Source organism: Rattus norvegicus, chromosome 14 (genome assembly GCF_021556685.1).
Source record: "Rattus norvegicus strain SHRSP/BbbUtx chromosome 14, alternate assembly SHRSP_T2T, whole genome shotgun sequence".
NCBI classification, from domain to species: domain Eukaryota; kingdom Metazoa; phylum Chordata; class Mammalia; order Rodentia; family Muridae; genus Rattus; species Rattus norvegicus.
In genome coordinates, this window is record NC_141547.1 from 57,187,501 (window position 1) to 57,210,812 (window position 23,312).

The 23,312-nt window shown below is 38.6% G+C and overlaps 1 protein-coding gene and 1 long non-coding RNA gene across 10 annotated transcripts in view; one reads left to right on the top strand and one right to left on the bottom strand.

Moving 5' to 3' along the window:
* Pcdh7 (protocadherin 7) overlaps positions 1–23,312 on the bottom strand; it is a 427,066-nt gene that overhangs the window by 258,147 nt on the left and 145,607 nt on the right.
* The window catches only part of LOC134481750 (uncharacterized), a 31,493-nt gene that overhangs the window by 3,768 nt on the left and 4,413 nt on the right, over positions 1–23,312 (top strand). For 2 of the 4 annotated variants that reach the window (XR_015637447.1, XR_015637448.1), the window contains exons 3-5: positions 867–1,004; positions 12,318–12,438; positions 20,309–20,387. This is a non-coding gene — a long non-coding RNA (uncharacterized LOC134481750). Of the gene's footprint in view, positions 1–866; positions 1,005–12,317; positions 12,619–20,308; positions 20,388–23,312 lie in introns of all 4 variants that reach the window. The other 2 variants (XR_015637445.1, XR_015637446.1) reach the window with 1 other exon arrangement.

Genomic DNA, 23,312 nt, shown 5'->3' on the forward strand with positions numbered 1-23,312 from the left:
ATAAATATGTTCCTCGTCAGTGTCCTTATCATATGGCTCTCCTAAAAACAATTAATCTCACTGTTTCTATGCCTAGAAATTAGAGTTAGGATACAGCTCCATCCATTTTAACAGACAAACGAAGGAAAGAACTAAGAAAATAGGGAGCAAAGGAAGAAGGAAAACAACAAAAGAAAGAAATATGGGAAAAGCTGAGGAAGGAGGAAAGAAAAGAATCACAGAGACTGAATTTTCAATACTAAATACAAACGTGAAAGAAACCATAGGAATTGAGCTATTACTTCATTTTAGAATTGCCTAATGTTTAGTATTCAATTTCTCTGGGTGCTATTAAACATATACATTTGATTTTTCACTTTGAAGATGTAGTTAATTCAGGGTCTTGTGCCTAAGCTAATTTGACGAATGTTGAGGTTCGATTTTGCTATGGATTGTAATGCTAAACGCTGGCCCTCAAGACCTGGTTGTTCTCAAGAAGGAGAGAATCTGCAAGTAGACCCAAGTGATATTATGTGAACTTGCCTCCCTAGTCATCCTTGATTGGTGAATAGATGCCTACAGCTGATAGCTGGGCAGAATTGAGATAAGGGAGGATTGGGGTTCTCAAGCATGGAGTCTGAGACGAACCATGAAGAGAGGAAGGAGGAGGAGAAAAGCAAGAAGCCTTGGGTTAGGTGAGTCTTAAAAGCATGGCCGTAATTTCTGGCCAACTGAAGTTAAGAGCAGCCTAGATGAAGCAGGGAAAATTATACTTTGTTGTTATTAATGAGGAAATAGACACTATTAACTTAGAGGGCAGATATCTGCCCAGCTCTACTGATGATTAAGTCTTATTATGATAATAAAACTTGTGTCTCTTTTATCAGGAAACTGAATGAGCAAAGGTGGTATAGAAGTCCTGATTGAAATTAAACTATTTCTACAATAGACAAAACTTTCAAATAACATTTACAAGAACACAGCAAATATTCAAAACAAGAAATACATCATATTGGAGTTTTAAGGTAAGTTTTCTTAGCAATAAGCACATCTCTTGGTTCATTTGGCCAAGAGTTCTTACACGCCATACTATGCGATCCAAATACAGTGTGGGTAAAAGTACACGGTTGGTAAAGTATTTTCTCTTAGTACACGGATTCCATTCTATTCTTCCAAACATCCTTCAAACTAGATAAATTCACTTGACTGATTTGTGAGCAGCAGCATATGTATCAAGGTTATTTAGATACTAATGTTTCAAAGCCAGATCATTGATATTTCTGTCATGAGTTTGGGTTTGCAGGATGTAAGTAGATGAGAAATAAGAAACAGACGCTCAGAGACGGTGGGTTTTTTTTTGTTTGTTTGTTTGTTTTATTGGTAGAATACATGGGGTGATAGTGGGAAGGAATCTAAGAAGACCATCTATGAAAAGAGAAAGACCCTGGGAATATATAACATACCAAATCTAGAATCTATTTAGAGAAAGATGGTCCTAAGAAGGTAGGAGTTCATCTATCAGCCTAGAACACAGGCTTGCTTCTGCCTCTCTTTTATTTCAAGCTGTATTACTATCTTATTTTTATTAAACACCAGTGTGTTGCCTTAGGCATGTCTTTCTTTGATAGCTACGAATTCTTACTATATAACTCTTGCTTATCAATACAGGAAGGGTTGGTAAAGTATTTTCTTTTTCATAAGATTCTTACTACTTCTTGACACTTACTACATTTCTTCCCTAATTATTTTCTGATTTTGACACTAGAAAGTGCCTGTCCTTCTTAGCTGAAACCGATGTTTCACACACACTAGCCTGACATTTGTTTGACCTTGGCCTGTTAAGTTTTCTGCTCCATTTTCCAGTATTATTCCAATCAATGACTCTAAATCTTAAGTCCTAGACCAACTTTGTCATTATAACGTAGATATCCTTTCTTTTCCTTTCACTATTCCTATAAAAGAATGCTTTGTGTACATTTCATAACACCCCCCAAACACTGTTAAGAATGTTTTGGCTTAACAAAATTAGTAAAAACTTTAGTGCATTTTTACCTATTGTATTATATCTTATCCTTATTACAAATTATACAATAAAGATAAATGACACACTTTATGTGTCCAAGTAGATATGTTTAAACTCTTAGGTTTAAAGTATTTAAAACCCCAACTTCCCAAAGAATATACCCTAAAATTTGCATATCATATAATAAACATTTGCAGTATATGAGCATAGTATCTTTCCAACGGTGTTTAAGTGTTATAGAAGTACCTATAATCTTTTCGTAAATAGTCTTTAAAACATTTTTTGGATCTTAAATATAAAAAGGTAATAGGAACAGTTGTTCTTCATTTCTCACATCTTATGTATATTAATCCCAAAATAAATATACATTTAATACTTCACATACTTGAAATGTTTACTGCAACATTGCCTATAAATAATTTCTATTTTAATATATTCTCCTATTCACTCGATGGAAAAGTTAAGAATATCTACACTATAGATTGATGTCAATGCATGTGCTACTGTTTCAGGCTGATGAATGTCAGTGGCTGATTTGGATTTCCTAACAGTGACTAATCCTTCCCAGATCTCACAGGAACATCATCAGTACCCAAAAATGTCAAAGGCATACTTGGTTGTAGTTAGCACATGCATGTATAAGAGCATCTGAATAGCAGAAGCTATTTCCATTACTAACAGCACAAGAATGAAGAGTTATAAGAAGTATTCACAAGTCCAAATGCAATAACAGGGCAAATGTCTAGTATCACCAGGGCTTAGGAATGTTCAGTGAACTTTACTGAATGAAGAAATGGTAACTCTGTGTAGAAAAAAAAAATTAGCCGTACTTACTTCTGAAATTAAAACCCTTAGGCTAAGCACAAAGTCACTAGGAATTAAATGACTAAATCTATTCCATGTGATTCTCAGCAAAACATATGTGTCCAAACTTGAGAAAATTTTGTCTACCTAGGCAGAAGAAAGTGAATAATTAATCTAGAGAGGCCGAGCACAACCCTCTAGGAAAAGGAGTGAAGCAGAAAAAAATAGCTTTGGTATTCTTCCAATCAGGACACAAAGGGGATATGTGACTTGGACAGTGGCTAAGTTCTCCATTTCCTCTGCCTTTAAAGAGATGATTTTTCAATAGTTTCTGTTAGGGATTAAATCAAACTGCCCTACATCTTAATGTTGAAGTCTTAAATACTCAGTACCTCTGCCTGTGACCTTATTTGGAAGGCCTTTGCAGAGGTAACAGAATGAGAGTGAGCTCATTATGGTGGGCTCTAATCCAGTATAAATGATGGCCTTCTTAAAAGGGAAAATCTAGACATAGAGATATGCACACAGGAACAATGCCAGGTGAACTGGAAGGAGCTTAGACATGCCAAGGAAGAGAGCTAGGGCAACTCGTTCCTCACAGCCATCAGGACAAATCAGCCTTAAGAACTCCTTAAGTGTGAATTTCTTGCCTCCAGAACCAAGACAATACATTTTGGTGGTTACAACCATTTAGTTTTGATACTTTGAAAGGGCAGCCATACTAATTAATACTCTGAAGTTTCTAATGTAGAAGTGAGTCAAAGAAATGGGAGGTCTGAGAAGATCTTTAAAACATAGTCTCTGCTATGATAGAAGACATAGAGAAAACCTTTCCAAATTTCACCATGCCAAGGACTAGGTAGATGGCTCAGTTGGTAAAGTACATACAGTAAAACTGTGAGGTTCTGAATTTGATTCTTATTACCCCCATAAAAAGTTGAATGCAGTAGTCTGACTAATACCAGGGCAGGGGAAGTAGTGATGGGAGGAATCCCAGTGCCCATTGGGCAATACCTTTGCTGAATTTATGTTCCAAAGTTCCTAATGAGAGGCTATTTCTGAAAAGAAAAGGTGGATGGATTCTAAGGAATGACATTTGGAAATGACCTGTAGTTTTCACACACAGGTGCACACATGTACATATAAAACCCCTCCTCACAAAATGCACAAATTTTACTACATAAATGAAGCACTGGTGTGCACTAAGTTGATAAAATGTAGCCACCAGTAACAATCTCCACTTGCCTGTAACCCCAGCATTTGGTAAATTGAGGCAGGAGGATCAAGAGTTCAAGGCTAACCTGGCCTACAAAGTAAGACAGTTTCTCCATAAACCAATAACACAAAACTACACCAAGCCACTTACTTAGGAATTTTCATTAACAGACATAAGCATACAGTGGCATTTTGTGGGAGATAAGAACACGCCAGGAAATTTGGCAAAGTAGAGCTGGTAGAGACCCGGAAACTCAGTGGGCACATACCTTGGGTGACTCCCAGCTCCCTGCCAGACTCCTGACTTGGAACATGTGCCATGCTTCTCACATAAAAGGAACCATGTCTTATGGTCACATAGGCTCAAAACAGAGTTCTCCATGCTAATGAGGTACCTAGAGGCCCGGAGGGCTTAGCCAACAAGCTTCCCTTCCCAAACATTTCACCCTCCAAAAGGTATTTAATCTCAGACCTACCCTGATAAATTAGGTATGGTTTTACACATCTATTTTTTGCCATGACCATAAACTCTTTAGAACCATGGGCTGTCTCTTTTCATCAAGATCCACTGTGGGGAGCCATTAAGAAGGCCTTTGCCTACAGAGCTGCAGCCTAATCATCCATAGAAGGCCACTCTATACTCCCAGCCACAACTGCCACCAAGCCTGCCTCCACCAAGGTAAGGAAATCACCAATGGGACAAGACAGAGCTCGCATTCCACCGAACGTAAGCTAAAAGCTGTCTCCTGCCCGTGTCCCCTTCCCCAGACTCTGTCCTCTGCTCTTCCATGACTCCCAGAAGCTCCTGGATGTCCAAGAGTCTGAGAATCACAAGACCCTGGCCTCATTGCAGGCCCACTTTTCCCACATCTCAGACTGCTCTTTGCCACCCCTGGAACAGTTCCTCTGAGCTTGCCTAAGGCCCAGCACTCACCTGACATCAGCATGGTGTAAGTACAGTTAAAGGCCTTGCGCATTCCCCCTTCCCAAGCTGCCTTGCCTTGGTGCTGGGCCGCTGCAGGCCTACAACATTTATGCTGCAAACATATGACATATGACATGTAACATTCAATACGCAAGAAAGAAAATGTTCAAATTTACCATACATTTCTAGACCTTGTGAATGGGTAGCAAAACCTTCACCTGACTGTGAGTTAACATTTTGGTTTAATTTAAGAAAAGTAAAAACCAACTAAGCAGTTAATTAGTTTTCTTTAAATGGTGCTCACTTGTGAGGATGCATAGGTGCACAGTCTTGTGTATAGGTCTATGAGTACATGTGCATTTGTGTTTATGTACTTGTGGAGGTCAGGAGTCAACTGATGTCATGCTTGATTGGTCTGCACCTTGAACTCTGAGCTCCAGAATTCCACCTATGTCCGTTTATCAAGCATCAACCAATTATATAAGTGCTGGAGATAAAAGCGAGATCCTTAGGATTTAGTGGCAAGTACTTTTCTGACTAGGCCATCTCTGCAGTCACAGCAGGTCTCATTCTTTACATTTATTTCAAGCAAACTTTTTATGTTTGAGTTAGTCACTCCACAAAAGTAGACCTTTTGGTTAATAGAGAAATCTCTGGTTTACTTGGCTAATTTTGGTTCTAGGTTTCTTTTTATCTTCACCCTTACTTATTTATAATAGAATATGAATGTTTGTGGCTTTCTTTAAGTTAATATACATAAAAATATATTTGTTGAAGAAGTTTTCATGTTTCACTTATCCTTGAAACTTTCTTTTATGCATAAAACATTATCCAACTCTATGTATTTAATATGAAAGACTTTAAACAGCAACCACATTGTCGATAAAAATGGTTAAATGTTTAGAACAAAGAGTGTAAGATGATGTCATCATGCAGCAAGGTGGGTACAGCCGATCATTGGATAAGAAGGAAGGATAGGCCAGGAAATGTCTAGGAATGAGTAGGAGGAAAAGTGAGAGAAAACAAGATGGAGATGACAGAGGAAGATGATTCTGCTCCAGGTGATCTAGGTCAATTTTATCTTGTCTAGGTGGGTGGTTTCTATCTTTATTCATTGGCAGTGAATTTATTCTGTGAATATATTTTGGATTGAGAACTTAACAGGTAAATCTGATTGCTGGGTTACAATTTGTTGAATCTTGATTTTACTGAGTGGGTGGCTGGAACCAGAGAGTTCCAGACTGGCAACAGCTGGCCAGAGTGACTAGCAATGGAAACAGAGAGACCGCTGAGGCCAGGACATAGCTAGGCTAAGCTTGTGTGGTGCCACACTAAAGCCAGCTGCCATTGGGATAAATTAACGTTAGTTCTATATGGCTTTATGGTGCCAGAACTAATACCAAAAAGTGACCGCCTGGGTCCAAGAGTATCAGGGGTTCAGTGTGGAGTGGTGACACGCGGGAAACAGTCGTGCCCTTTTTTAATCATACCACAACAAAAGAGAGTGTTGTAACTAGCTGTATTCCAGTTGCCGTTAAATCATCACCTTTTTGCATAGTGCAGCTGGAGCATATAGGGTTTGCCTTAATAGGTTAATAACCATGCTCTCCACAGATGAGGAGAAATAGTGTAAAGGATCAAAAATCATCTATTCTCTGATCATAATCTAACCAGTAATCTAAAGTGGTCAACACTTTGTTCTAACTATGACTGCTCATTTTGTTCACTCTTTGACATAAATTCAGCAAAAATAAAATTCAATCATTTAGCCTATTACTGAGTAACAAGGGATGTAGATTATAACAATAATGGGCAATCTGTGTCATTAACATTTACTAAAGCCAGGCAATGGTCTAATTGCATGACATGAATTAATCCACTGAAAGCTCATAAGCAAAGTAAAAAGTAGGCTCTGTTGTTATCTATATTTTAATGATGAAGAAAATGAGGAATGGCAATGCTAAGGAATTTTCTTAGGATCAAACACACACAAGAACACAAAGAACATAACCTTATTCGAGGTATGCACCCCTCCTGTAAAGGAATGCTTGCTCAAACAACAGCCTCTGAATCAGTACTATGGGCATGATATATGGGACTTGACTTCATTTTATTAATAAGGGGCTGTTACTTTCAGAGGGTACAGCACTCAAGATCACGGCTACTCAGCAATGGCCAGAACCTGAATTTATGTTTGTCTGAACCCAGACCTGGCATTTATTTCACAAAGTTCACGTACTGGTTATAATGAACCACAGGCTAGCACAGCAGTGCAAATATTGCAGTCCACAGGACAAAGTCAATAAAGCGAGTGGAGTTCAGTGAAATAAACTCTTGATGGCACATGGGCTTCTCCCTCCCATTGTCTATGTTGGCTTTTATGCTACAGTGACAAAAAATGAGAAACTGTGAAGATGACTACACAGCCCAAAAATTCAAAATTATTATCTGGAACTTTATAAAAAAAGTCAGCTAAGTCCTAGTCAACATCTGGAAAGACTGTTTTTAATCTGAATATAATTACAATTGTCATGGCTTACATTTAATCTATTCCTAAACACTTGCCAAAGAAATAAAAGGAAAACAAAAGAGCTCAGTTTCTCTCCCCTAGGTTGAACCTTGTCTTCCACAATGCTAAGATAAGATAAATTCTCAAACCTGGCTACCTAGCAACATGATCTTATTTAAAAAACAAAACACAACAAAAACCAAATTGATGTAATGAAGCTACACTGAGACTGGGAGTACGGCCCTTCACTGGCTGTAACTACAAACCCTATAAAAAGATGAAGAAAGCACATGAAGTCAGAGGCTCAGTGCCAATGTGGTTTAAATTCCCTCCCAATGGGAGGACCTGTTTTAAATTCCCAGCACTAAACTAGAAAGGAAAAAGCACAGTTTTTAAAAAAGTTTATGAGACTTTAGAGAGGCATGGAGTAACACAGCCACAATCAAGAAATATTCAGACAGTATGGACACATCCATGGGAAGAATAGGGAAGCAAAAGGTCCTACCAAGACTCTGAGAAAACAGGGATGGTTTTGCCCATTCCACAAGTTCCCTCTTCTACTTTGAGAATCTAGGGACACCCATTTCCATTTTTTACTTTTTATCTTGTTGTAGTTGTCTATGTAATAGTAATAATAATAATAATAATAATAATAATAATAATAATATCACTCAATTATGGAAAATGTGGAGATAGAGAAGAACACTAAGCTAGTTATTTTAAACACTGTCCTAGAAAGGTCAGATGACCACGAAGTCAATTGGATTTTGTTAGTATTTCTAGACTTATAATTAAAAATAGCTGTCCTGCCAGAGAATATAGTTCCTTGGTTTGGCTGGATTTTTGTCACAGCAGGGTGACTAGTATTTATCAATGCAACATTACTGGTAGCAAGGTGGTCAGAGAAATAAAAGTGAATGTCATCCAGAGACTGTCTCACCTGGAGATCCAATCCTTATACAGCCACCAAACCCAAACAATATTGCTAATGCCAAGAAGTACAAGTTGATAGGAACCTGATGTAGCTGTTTCCTGAGAGGCTCTGCCAGAGCATGACAAATACAGAGGCAGATGCTCACAGCCAACCATTGAACTGAGAATGGGGTTCCCAATGGAGGAGTTAGAGAAACTACTAAAGGGGTTTGCAACCCCCATAAGAACAATAATATCAACCAACCGGAGCTCCCAGGGACTAAACCACCATCCTAAGAGGACACATGGACAGACCCATGGTTCCAGCTGCGTATGTAGCAGAGGATGGCCTTGTTGGGCACCAGTGGAAGGAGAAGCCCTTGGTCCTACCAAGGCAGGACACCCCAGTGTCAGGGAATGTCAGGGTGGGTTGGTGGGAAGGGATGAGTGGGTGGGTGGGGGAACACACTCATAGAAGCAAGAGGAGGGGGGATGGGATAGGGGAGTTATAGATGGGAAACTGAGGAAAGGGAGAACATTTGAAATGTAAATTAAAAAATCCAATAAAAAATTGAAGGTATGTCTTCTGCAAGTTAGATTTGAGGATATAGCTGGTAGCTCAAAGGTGTTATTTGTAATGGAATTACAAGATTGAAAGATCCTTAACAAGAGAAAAACTGCATTAAGCAAAACCTAAAACTTAAGGTCCATCCTACCTCTGCCAACTGGCTCTGTGAGATAAAAATAAATTACTGAGTTAATCCTCTGGAATGTATTTATGTTATATCCACCACCATTGCCTAAATTATATTAACTACACCCACAAAATCAAATTTTCCACCTATTCCCAAGACTTAAAATCACCATGGGTGTTACAGTACAAAGTAACCATAAATAATTTTCAAACAAATAAATTTTTCATAAATATTTTTTAAATGAGGGAAGTTCCCACACACATTCACTGAAATACAAGCAACATTTGCTAACAGAAAAATTCATGTGTAGGAGCTAAATAAAACACAAGACACAGAGAAAATAATATCCAACATCCCAGCATCTTCTACGTGGAGAGAGGGAGAGAAGAAAATAGAGTGAGGCGACCCTCAGATTTGAATACATAGAAGATGCTCACAATTGCCATGAAGTACATAACCTGGTAACAAGATGTACTTGGGGACAACTAAATCAGAGAAGTATGTTAAAGGTTAGTCAATGCCCAACTTATGCTGTGCTTGAAGTGGATCATTAGGTGACAGGGGACTATAAATGAGTCAACTCACAGCTCTTCCTTCTGCAGACAATAACTTCCAGATGATGCCAAAGTGTGATCTTTATGTAGGTGCAACGGGGAAATCAACCAAGGCTATTTTTGTACTTCCTCGATGGAATAACACATGGAGAGAACAGTCTTTGTCAAGATAGCTTTAAAAATACACCTCCATAGAAACCATGGATGATAAGGAGGAACATTTTCTTGTCTTGAATAAAGAAAGATGGGATGCCAAATATAAAAGCTTCCAAATAAGACATTCAATGTTTCTCCTTTCATTTTTTATGTTAGCTAGCTTAATTATTTTTTTTGCCAGTTTATATACTCTAAGAGATGATTTATTGGTTGAGTTCTGGCCATCTTTCCTTTGACCTTGTTCACAAATTTCTTTCATGTGAAGTCTTAATGTCACTTCACATCTGTCTTCCCAGAACAGTATCATCTATTGTATCAGCGTTCCCTTGTCAACAGAAATTGGCACTCTACCTTGTCATATCGCCATGCTACATGACAAAAGGGATTTAAGGTTCTCATGTGATTCTCTAACACCATCTAATAAAATGATTAGTGACATTTTTTGCTTTCTTTGACTTTTATATATTTTTTAATTAGCTTTCGTTTTGCTAATGTTTTTATTCCTGTGCATGAGCTATTTCTGAAGGTAAAATTTCAAAAAGCAAAGAAAAATATCTTTGCACAGAAGTCATACTATACATCTGAGTGCCCATGCTACAGACAAAAACATCTGTCAACATATGGCTATGCAGATGTATTGCAACACTGGAGAGTTTGACAGCTTTACATTGGATATGCTCTTGAGTAAAAGAACAAATTGCTTTTGTTTTGCTTCTTAAAACAACAAGCTTCTTCCTTCCAAAATTTCTGCCTATTAGACCCTGGCTTCTATCAGTCACACGTACATAAACATGGATTATGATCCCCATCAGAGTGTTTATCATTTAGTTATATTGTTTAAATGCACACAAGGCACAAAAACAATAGGGAAAAAACTGAAGCACTAGGAATTGCTATTACCCAAACAGAAATCTGTGAATATACATCATAAAATGGAAGGCACTGAAGATACATCATCAAAGAAACTAAATGAGAAAATATGCAATTCGGTCTTCATAACTGCTTAAGAAAAGGCAAGGAGAGTCAGCCAGAAACTTGAGTCAACAGCATAATGTTTAAAATTTGAGCTGTGTAATCTGACATACCATTTAACTTTCAGCTGTGCCATTTTGTAGGAGACCAACATGCAAATGAACCTAAATCCATGTTTCTTCCTCTTAAAAGTAACATTAAAATAGGGATAAATAAGATGAGTGTGTAGAACCATCTGAAATGTAGGAAACGTATAGCCAAGTATGACAGCGTCACAAGGCAGTACTCATAGCAGCTGGTGTCATTAATTGGAGTCCCAGTGGCTACTACATGAATTTTTACTTCTGTCAGAATATATTTCTGACAAAATTGATGAAGAGTAGTGAAAACAATAGATGCCACAAGACATATAACGATCGATAATAACTAATAATAACAACTAACCTGTCCTCAAATTTGACCCCTTTTCAGGGAAGTGTTCTATGGTATTTTCATATAGAAAAGTTAGCGTGATTGACAGACCTAAACACTTAACATATCTCAAAAGTATCATGCATATTTCAAACCACATCCTAATCTAGAATTATATGTGAGTGTCCCAAAATGTGACATCACCTGTTGATAAAATTTTTTTTCTTTCTTTTTTTTTTTATTAACTTGAGTATTTCTTATATACATTTCGAATGTTATTCCCTTTCCCGGTTTCCGGGCAAACATCCCCCTCCCCCCTCCCCTTCCTTATGGGTGTTCCCCTCCCAACCCTCCCCCCATTGCCGCCCTCCCCCCATAGACTAGTTCACTGGGGGTTCAGTCTTAGCAGGACCCAGGGCTTCCCCTTCCACTGGTGCTCTTACTAGGATATTCATTGCTACATATGGGGTCATCTGTTGATAAAATTTAAATGCATTTTTTTTGTACCATACCACATTCAAGCTGGAAAAAAAAATTAATGCTATTTTCCAATAGGCGATCCGTACATGTAAAAGAAAGAGACAGGCATATTCACACTGTACAGCCTGTCTTCCAGTTTGTCACAAGGAAATGAAAATTCAGTTGAATTGCCCAGCCTTCTGTGGGACCTTGTACTGGAGGATACCATGCTGAGCTCCTATGGATTTACCCATTTCTAAGCCACTGCTTCCCTTTCCTCCAGAGAACTGACACCTTATATGAGGTGATTCAGGGAAAAACAAAACAACGATAACAGCAAACACCAAGCTATGAAACACAAATGACACTGGGACACAAACCATGTTCAGCCATGCAACAAGAGGCCAGCTCATTGCTTCGTGTCAATATTTTGTAATTAGTTGCTCGGATACATGACAAAAGTCTCAGACAGTTAGAAACCCCACTATAAAGCTTACAAATTCTCCTTTGGCTTAGAGTATATCCTTTAAAACGAACATTTTTTCTGGAAGGGGCCTTTGGGAAAGAGTAAGTTGGCCCCCTCACCTTCAGCCCTACCTACTTCTACCTTCACACAAGGTTAACTCCACCTGGGACAACCAAATCAAATCAGGACTAAAAGTTCAAACCAGCAATAATTCTCAATCTGTACTTTGTGTTTCAGGGAAACCACAGAGAGCTCTGATCCATGGACCTGTACAAAAGCCTGGGCTGACATATCAATTTGATCTCATCACCCTGAGAAAACAGAATCTCGAATGCTATCCTCAGAGCTGCCGGCAAAGGTGTGCGAAAAATTTTTTCCATTTGTGCCCCCATGAAATCTAGTTTTACTCACACGGAAGTGTGGCGTTATTTCACTTTTTGACTCCTTAACAGAAGCTCAACTCAACGTTCTAAGGGGAGGAGAAAAAAATCAAGAACAGAACTATAAACAGAATGCATGCCACAGACACGCTGCCCTAGTAAGTGAGGGCCACATTCAGAAACTCTTTCTCTTCTGGCTCTGGGCGATTTTCTCTGCCTTTCCAAGTCTGTTCTTCTGTAAATGATTGTCTATTGCAGCTTACCATGTAAGGATTTCTCTGAAGAAAGAAGTAAAAACACATCAAAAGCAACAATACTTTTTTTTCTCCCTGCTGGAGACACTATTTGTAGAAAGCGTTTTCCTTTTATGGCCATGACCAGAAAGCAAAGGATTGTGAAGCAGAGCTGTGTAAGCAAAATACCAACTCACTTCATTTCACAGAAATGCAACCTGAAAAGCCCGACAGCAAACTTAGCGACGAGGAAATTTACTCAAACTCTGCGAGAATCAGCTTTAAAAGAGCCCTATTAAAAATGTCTAAATCCAATTAGGGAGACAGAGGTTACATTGCATAGATCATAGACTTGGCATCAAGCAGACTTCGGTGATTTTGAAGTTTCAGCTGTAGCTGTACGGCTGCCTGAATTTCTCCATCTGTAAATGCATGATGTTAGCAGACAGACTTTCTTTAGGCAGTTTGGAGACTTCAGTTAAATGATACTGCTATATCGGATAAAAAGTAATCCTGTTAATTTTTAAAGGAAATTAAAGTTCTAATATGACCCTTGATTATGAATTTGCAAATTATGTGAAACTGTTTGTTGAAGGGCCAGCTTCATTCATTTTACCAATAAAACAATGAAAACAGTGAAGGAAACTAGAGGCAGATGAAGGAAGAGAAACTCTCAATATTTTTAGCTAATTAGAGATTTGAAAACACTGGAGTGAGGTCATAGGGCCATTTTACATGTGGAAACTTAACTTAGTGGTTCTGGCAAAAGACAAAGGAAATATGAACTGTGTGTTCACTTTCCTACCCAAAGACTATATGGTTGCAAACTCAAGTAACAGGGAGAGAATGGGTCTAATCTCCTTCAATAGAGTCCCTGAAGCCTTCCATCCAACATGCCAACTTGGACATATTGTTTTTCTGAGCATCAGTTTCTATAAGTTTGCCAAATATTTCTGCTGGAATCTAACTCCAGTGACGTTGGTATCTGGGCCAAAACTATTAGATATATTGTAAAGAATTTAGGTCTGTTCTCTCACTTGTCTCTGTGGTATTTCCCTACAAAATTGTTCTTGAAATAGAATACCACTGTAGATCATAAAATGTTCCGTGATTATTGATTCCTTTCAACTCTCCTCTCATAGCATAGCCAGTATTCTTGGGGTTTTGTAAGATTAGCAGGTTGTACTTTATATGGTTGAATCAGGCATTGTTCAGATGTTCAAGTTTCATTCCTGGAGGTCAGTAAACAATTTGTTAAACAGCACTGCAGTAATACAGCTTCGGTAGGCCACACACCCATTTACTGAGGCCAACTCACTACTGAGGATCACTGGTTCAAATCTGGAAAAGGCCCACTGCTATACTGTAATGCTTATCAGAAAGTTCTTTGCAATAGCTTTCTATGAGCATCCTGTACTATAACCTAATTCCTCTTGAAATGATGGACAGTAAACTACTTAAAATTATACAAATGGCATTAATGGATTCTCATGAGTCATGTCCATCAAAACAAGTATGAAAATCAACGTTTTACATATGCCTTTTGAGCATGCTGACTTCCTATATTCTAAATATTCTTCCAGGTTTTGCATGTTTTGTATCATTTGTTACCTAAGTTGCCTAAAAATATAGGCACACAACTGCTCATATGGTATGACCAAAGTGAGAGCAGTTATTCAATCTTCTCTTCCATATGCTATCTTAGTCAGTCATTCTGAAATCACATGTTGTCATGTGCAACACTTAGTGCTAGCTTATGTTAAGCTCATATAAAAGTTCTGAAAGTATTTTTTAATTTAATTACAGTGCTTTTTAAATTTAAGCCCCTTCACTGTTTGCTTAAAAATTCCCTTCCAAAAAAACTGCTCTTACCCACATTAGACCATATTTTGTAAAATACAATTCTAATCCAGGTTGTAAGAAGCTTTTATAGTAGTTCTCTTTGAGATATTTAGCATTTGAATGAAGCCATAGTGTCTTAGCAAGCAGAAATGTAGAAGAACATTTCAAAAGGTAAACTTTTTCATGCACAGGGTAAGATGGTTGCTTCAAAGGAACACAGAAGCACCTAAATGTTGTGGACCAACAAAATGGAGACAGAGATACCCTAGCAGCCATATACATTTGTATAAGATGTACAGAATATTCTTTCTTTTTTTTTATTAACTTGAGTATTTCTTATATACATTTCAAGTGTTATTCCCTTTCCCGGTTTCCGGGCAAACATCCCCCTCCCCCCTCCCCTTCCTTATGGGTGTTCCCCTCCCAACCCTCCCCCCATTGCCGCCCTCCCCCCATAGTCTAGTTCACTGGGGGTTCAGTCTTAGCAGGACCCAGGGCTTCCCCTTCCACTGGTGCTCTTACTAGGATATTCATTGCTACCTATGGGGTCAGAGTCCAGGGTCAGTCCATGTATAGTCTTTAGGTAGTGGCTTAGTCCCTGGAAGCTCTGGTTGCTTGACATTGTTGTACTTTTGGGGTCTCGAGCCCCTTCAAGCTCTTCCAGTTCTTTCTCTGATTCCTTCAACGGGGGACCTATTCTCAGTTCAGTGGTTTGCTGCTGGCATTCGCCTCTGTATTTGCTGTATTCTGGCTGTGTCTCTCAGGAGCAATCTACATCCGGCTCCTGTCGGTCTGCACTTCTTTGCTTCATCCATCTTGTCTAATTGCGTGGCTGTATATGTATGGGCCACATGTGGGGCAGGCTCTGAATGGGTGTTCCTTCAGTCTCTGTTTTAATCTTTGCCTCTCCCTTCCCTGCCAAGGGTATTCTTTTTCCTCATTTAAAGAAGGAGTGAAGCATTCACATTTTGATCATCCGTCTTGAGTTTCGTTTGTTCTAGGGATCTAGGGTAATTCAAGCATTTGGGCTAATAGCCACTTATCAATGAGTGCATACCATGTATGTCTTTCTGTGATTGGGTTAGCTCACTCAGGATGATATTTTCCAGTTCCAACCATTTGCCTACGAATTTCATTAACTCGTTGTTTTTGATAGCTGAGTAATATTCCATTGTGTAGATGTACCACATTTTCTGTATCCATTCCTCTGTTGAAGGGCATCTGGGTTCTTTCCAGTTTCTGGCTATTATAAATAAGGCTGCGATGAACATAGTGGAGCACATGTCTCTTTTATATGTTGAGGCATCTTTTGGGTATATGCCCAAGAGAGGTATAGCTGGATCCTCAGGCAGGTCAATGTCCAATTTTCTGAGGAACCTCCAGACTGATTTCCAGAATGGTTTTATCAGTCTGCAATCCCACCAACAATGGAGGAGTGTTCCTCTTTTTCCACATCCTCGCCAGCATCTGCTGTCACCTGAGTTTTTGATCTTAGCCATTCTCACTGGTGTGAGGTGAAATCTCAGGGTTGTTTTGATTTGCATTTCCCTTATGACTAAAGATGTTGAACATTTCTTTAGGTGTTTCTCAGCCATTCGGCATTCCTCAGCTGTGAATTCTTTGTTTAGCTCTGAACCCCATTTTTTAATAGGGTTATTTGTTTCCCTGCGGTCTAACTTCTTGAGTTCTTTGTATATTTTGGATATAAGGCCTCTATCTGTTGTAGGATTGGTAAGGATCTTTTCCCAATCTGTTGGTTGCCGTTTTGTCCTAACCACAGTGTCCTTGGCCTTACAGAAGCTTTGCAGTTTTATGAGATCCCATTTGTCGATTCTTGATCTTAGAGCATAAGCCATTGGTGTTTTGTTCAGGAAATTTTTTCCAGTGCCCATGTGTTCCAGATGCAACTGGTTTACTGTATATGGCTTTTACTATGTTTAGGTATGGGCCTTGAATTCCTATTCTTTCCAGGACTTTTATCATGAAGGGGTGTGGAATTTTGTCAAATGCTTTCTCAGCATCTAATGAAATGATCATGTGGTTTTGTTCTTTCAGTTTCTTTATATAATGGATCACGTTGATGGTTTTCCGTATATTAAACCATCCCTGCATGCCTGGGATGAAGCCTACTTGATCATGGTGGATGATTGTTTTGATGTGCTCTTGGATTCGGTTTGCCAGAATTTTATTGAGTATTTTTGCATCGATATTCATAAGGGAAAAGTTCTCTTTCTTTTTCGGGTCTTTGTGTGGTTTAGGTATAAGAGTAATTGTGGCTTCATAGAAGGAATTCGGTAGTGATCCCTCTGTTTCAATTTTGTGGAATAGTTTGGATAATATTGGTATGAGGTCTTCTATGAAGGTTTGATAGAATTCTGCACTAAACCCGTCTGGACCTGGGCTCTTTTTGGTTGGGAGACCTTTAATGACTGCTTCTATTTCCTTAGGAGTTATGGGGTTGTTTAACTGGTTTATCTGTTCCTGATTTAACTTCGGTACCTGCTATCTGTCTAGGAAATTGTCCATTTCCTGAAGATTTTCAAGTTTTGTTGAATATAGGTTTTTATAGTAAGATCTGATGATTTTTTGAATTTCCTCTGAATCTGTAGTTATGTCTCCCTTTTCATTTCTGATTTTGTTAATTTGGACGCACTCTCTGTGTCCTCTCATTAGTCTGGCTAAGGGTTTATCTATCTTGTTGATTTTCTCAAAGAACCAACTTTCGGTTCTGTTGATTCTTTCTATGGTCCTTTTTGGTTCTACTTGGTTGATTTCAGCTCTGAGTTTGATTATTTCCTGCCTTCTACTCCTCCTGGGTGTATTTGCTTCTTTTTGTTCTAGAGCTTTTAGGTGTGCTGTCAAGCTGCTGACATATGCTCTTTCCTGTTTCTTTCTGCAGGCACTCAGCGCTATGAGTTTTCCTCTTAGCACAGCTTTCATTGTGTCCCATAAGTTTGGGTATGTTGTACCTTCATTTTCATTAAATTCTAAAAAGTTTTTAATTTCTTTCTTTATTTCTTCCTTGACCAGGTTATCATTGAGTAGAGCATTGTTCAATTTCCACGTATATGTGGGCATTCTTCCCTTATTGTTATTGAAGACCAGTTTTAGGCCGTGATGGTCCGATAGCACGCATGGGATTATTTCTATCTTTCTGTACCTGTTGAGGCCCGTTTTTTGACCAATTATATGGTCAGTTTTGGAGAAAGTACCATGAGAAGCTGAGAAGAAGGTATATCCTTTTGCTTTAGGATAGAATGTTCTATAAATATCCGTTAAGTCCATTTGGCTCATGACTTCTCTTAGTCTGTCTACATCACTGTTTAATTTCTGTTTCCATGATCTGTCCATTGATGAGAGTGGGGTGTTGAAATCTCCCACTATTATTGTGTGAGGTGCAATGTGTGTTTTGAGCTTTAGTAAGGTTTCTTTTACGTATGTAGGTGCCCTTGTATTTGGGGAATAGATATTTAGGATTGAGAGTTCATCTTGGTGGATTTTTCCTTTGATGAATATGAAGTGTTCTTCCTTATCTTTTTTGATGACTTTTAGTTGGAAAATGATTTTATTTGATATTAGAATGGCTACTCCAGCTTGCTTCTTCTGACCATTTGCTTGGAAAGTTGTTTTCCAGCCTTTCACTCTGAGGTAGTGTCTGTCTTTGTCTCTGAGGTGTGTTTCCTGTAGGCAGCAGAATGCAGGGTCCTCGTTGCGTATCCAGTTTGTTAATCTATGTCTTTTTATTGGGGAGTTGAGGCCATTGATATTGAGAGATATTAAGGAATAGTGATTATTGCTTCCCATTATATTCATATTTGGATGTGAGGTTATGTTTGTGTGCTTTCATTCTCTTTGTTTTCTTGCCAAGACGATTAGTTTCTTGCTTCTGTGAGGGTATAGCTTGCCTCCTTATGTTGGGCTTTACCATTTATTATCCTTTGTAGTGCTGGATTTGTAGAAAGATATTGTGTAAATTTGGTTTTGTCATGAAATATCTTGGTTTCTCCATCAATGTTAATTGAGAGTTTTGCTGGATACAGTAACCTGGGCTGGCATTTGTGATCTCTTAGGGTCTGTATGACATCAGTCCAGGATCTTCTGGCCTTCATAGTTTCTGGCGAGAAGTCTGGTGTGATTCTGATAGGTCTGCCTTTATATGTTACTTGACCTTTTTCCCTTACTGCTTTTAATATTCTTTCTTTATTTTGTGCGTTTGGTGTTTTGACAATTATGTGACGGGAGGTGTTTCTTTTCTGGTCCAATCTATTTGGAGTTCTGTAGGCTTCTTGTATGTCTATGGGTATCTCTTTTTTTAGGTTAGGGAAGTTTTCTTCTATGATTTTGTTGAAGATATTTACTGGTCCTTTGAGCTGGGAGTCTTCACTCTCTTCTATACCTATTATCCTTAGGTTTGATCTTCTCATTGAGTCCTGGATTTCCTGTATGTTTTGGACCAGTAGCTTTTTCCGCTTTACATTATCTTTGACAGTTGAGTCAATGATTTCTATGGAATCTTCTGCTCCTGAGATTCTCTCTTCCATCTCTTGTATTCTGTTGGTGAAGCTTGTATCTACAGCTCCTTGTCTCTTCTTTTGGTTTTCTATATCCAGGGTTGTTTCCATGTGTTCTTTCTTGATTGCTTCTATTTCCATTTTTTATTCCTTCAACTGTTTGATTGTGTTTTCCTGGAATTCTTTCAGGGATTTTTGTGTCTCCTCTCTATGGGCTTCTACTTGTTTATTTATGTTTTCCTGGAATTCTTTCAGGCATTTTTGCGATTCCTCTCTGTAGGCTTCTACTTGTTCTCTAAGGGAGTTCTTCACGTCTTTCTTGAAGTCCTCCAGCATCATGATCAAAAATGATTTTGAAACTAGATCTTGCTTTTCTGGTGTGTTTGGATATTCCATGTTTGTATTGATGGGAGAATTGGGCTCCGATGGTGCCATGTAGTCTTGGTTTCTGTTGCTTGGGTTCCTGCGCTTGCCTCTCGCCATCAGATTATCTCTAGTGTTACTTTGTTCTGCTATTTCTGACAGTGGCTAGACTGTCCTATAAGCCTGTGTGTCAGGAGTGCTGTAGACCTGTTTTCCTCTCTTTCAGTCAGTTATGGGGACAGAGTTTTCTGCTTTCGGGTGTTTAGTTTTTCCTCTCTACAGGTCTTCAGCTGTTCCTGTGGGCCTGTGTCTTGAGTTCACCAGGCAGCTTTCTTGCAGCAGAAAAGTTGGTCTTACCTGTGGTCCCGAGGCTCAAGTTCGCTCGTGGGGTGCTGCCCAGGGGCTCTCTGCAGCGGCAGCAACCAGGAAGACCTGTGCCGCCCCTTCCGGGAGCTTCAGTGCACCAGGGTTCCAGATGGTCTTTGGCTTTTTCCTCTGGCGTCCGAGATGTGTGTGCAGGGAGCAGTCTCTTCTGGTTTCCCAGGCTTGTCTGCCTCTCTGAAGGTTTAGCTCTCCCTCCCACGGGATTTGGGTGCATAGAACTGTTTATCCAGTCTGTTTCCTTCAGGTTCCGGCGGTGTCTCAGGCAGGGGTCCTGCTGCTCCTGGGCCCTCCCTGGCGGGACCAGAATATTCTTTCAAGAAGCAAAAATTTCAGCTTAAACTAAAGTTCTTTAGTTTCATGAATAAACTAAGCTGTCTGCCTTCGCAACAACAGATGTGCATCCCCGCATAAGTCTGTATGCTTTCCAATAATTATTTTCATTCCAGTATAAAAACTAAGAACTCCCTCATAATTACTGCCTATTAACTTTGAACCTCCATCTTCTCCATTTTCAGGGGACAAACAGAATGAAGATGCAGCATATGAGCTAATTTGCATGCCCCTCTCTCACTCTGAGCTTGGATGTATTGAGAGGTCAGGGGATATATTTATTGTTTATTGTTCCTTCTGTAATTAATATGTTCCTAGAGTAATTAACGCATTGTATTGAATGAATAAATATATAAATGAATGAATAAAAAGGTCACACAATTGAAAATCAATACAAGAACAAAGACATGGTCTTGGAATAATTAACCAACTTCCTCTCTGGTCGCAGAATTCCTCTGCCAGTCTTTTGTGCACTGCCTTGAGCTGATTACAGATTAAAGTAATTACAGTGAATTCTTGATTACTGGCATGTGGTCTAGCTATTTTGTGGATTACCTATCACAACTAATTCCCAACTTATCTGCTGCCACCCAGCATATGTCTAAATTTCAGTCAGCCTCACTGATAGCAGATGCATGCTTCATGAAAGCACATTTATGTTGATATTTCTGTACAGAATATATAATTTGAAAATTCATTCTGGTGGGTATGAAGAGTAAACTAACAAGCATTCTGAAAAAAATATGCAGAATGCTTTCTTTCTTTAATTGTGAGAATCATTTATGTGCCAAATATAAAAGTTTAGTCTTTTCAAAACTTCACTAATGATATCGAGTAAAAAACATAAAAATTTAATAATCAAAGGCAAACTTCCATTTGAGAGTCATTCACCATACAGTATATATAGAATAAGCTTTGTGTTTTGAGAAACTTTGGGAAATACAAGACTAAGCCTCATACAGTGTCAATCTTCCAAGGTACTAAACATAAAATATATGAAATAGTGTAAAACAGGGTTTCTCAGCTTTCGCTCTATTGACATTTGGAGCTCAATAATTCTTTGTTGCAGGGGCCTAGTTACAACACTAGAATGCGCAGTAACATCCATGCCTCTTTTACTAGAAGCCAATAACACCAGGCTACATAGAACAACCCAAAATGTCTCCAGAGGAAGCAGATATTGCCCTGGAGGCACAGTCACCCTCAGTTGCAAAACACAGCATGACAGCCACATACAGTGGTGGAGATTACAGAATGGAGAACAGCTAACTACATAATCGGAGAATGAGGCATCATTTTTCTGGGCAGAAAACCAATACAATATCCTCTTAGTTCCATAATATTTTGGAACAAGGGAAAGTTATTCCATAACTACTAGGCAAAAGCCCAATTTCCTTTAGTGGCTCTGTGATCCCAGAACACATATGAACTTGAAAAGATCTTTGAAGTTGCAAAAAGGGACATTTTGCTGGTAACATTAAATCAGCCCGGCAAAATATAAGAATCTTTTTAAAACTATATTTAATGAATATGAATGAATTTATTTTACTTTAGTATTTGTTTCTTATGTAGGGTTAGAAGATTATTAGTTTTCATAGCATTCAACCACATTGTTCTGTGTATTTTCCTAATTACAAGTTCTTTCTAATATCACCCAGGAACAAGCTACACTTCATAAGCGCATGGAACTATATTCACATTATAGTACTGTAAGTGTTAGCGTATGAAAAGACGGACTAAGTCTCAGTGATGCCCCACTTGACCTATTTATGAACTTTCAGTAGTTGGGCCATGAGAAGCTATTGAGCAATGAGATTAAAAACAAAACCAAACAAAACCCTAGATCTTTGTATTTTTTTAAAACATGCAAAAACTAAAGTTAGCAGAAGTAGCAAAGGACACTTGCAATTGGCATAAAAGATCATCTTGGTATGAACACTGGATACATTGTGTGACCTACAGCATGATTTACAGAGGGATTATTTTGAAAAGAAACTTCTATAATTCACACTAGTCAACTCATCAGCTTACAATCTTCTGCCTGCAAGCAAGGGATACAGGACTTCTTTCTCTGGGAAAGGAGTAAACAAACATCCATTCCTTCATTTTTGCAGCCTAGTAACAAACCAAAATAGATACCAACAAAGTCCACGTTGGAGAACTAGTTGGGGTCACTTAGACATCAATGATGAGTTACTTCCAGAAATGTGAGTAACCCCAAAGCAGACAGTCTACTAAAAAGGTTTGTCCCCAACATGGAGATAACTTCTTCATAGCTTCATACGTGGTGTCCTCTCCCATAAATTCACTGGATTCAATTCATATATTCCAACTCCTTAGAGACTTCAACACTATAAAGCCATGTGCAAATATGGTAGAATTACAGACAGTGGCTAAGGATGCAGAGTAGAGCAGCCAGGATGACAGATGAAGTCCCAATGACCCTTTCAACAACCTTCTCCTATGAAGGAGTGTTATAAGTCACGAGGCTTAATCCAGGGGTCTTTTGCAAAGAGTCTCTGCTGTTCTGATAAAAAAATAGTGATGTCTAATTTTCTCAGAGGATAGTGACCCAAATGCTCAGCATGATTTTTTTTGTTTTAAAGAAGAGTTATATGATGAAAAGAATGTTTTATAAGGCAAAAATAACATGAGGATGACAATCAGGGTCCAAGAAAAGAATGTATTATGAATTAGAGTAATTTTAGGGGGCAGGGCATTTCCTTCTTAAATTCTAGAGAGTTAATTACACTTTGGTTTCTACTTCTATTGAGAATATCCACTGTGTGTATGTACATAAGATAACATCAAGTAATGTGGTCTTTCATAGAGTGATTAATAAAGGAAACTACATTTGGGTATGTTGAGTATGTGTGTCAGTGTGTGTGTGTGAGTGTGTGTATGTGCAAGCTCACACACACTGCCAAGGTAACTATTAAAGCAATACAGAAATGCTGCTCAATTATAGATTAAGCAATAACATGAAGACAAAGTAGTTTTATGCATTAAATGCTCCAAACCACAGCCAGGGTACTCCAACCATTGCCCCTGTAGCTACATCATGCCTGCATATACTGTGCCAATGAGGAATATGAAACAAGAAGGTGGGGTTAATTTTGAGAAGTATAATCATCTCAAAACATCAAAATCATCAGAAAAACAACTGCAGATTGCGTGCAAAATTATGAC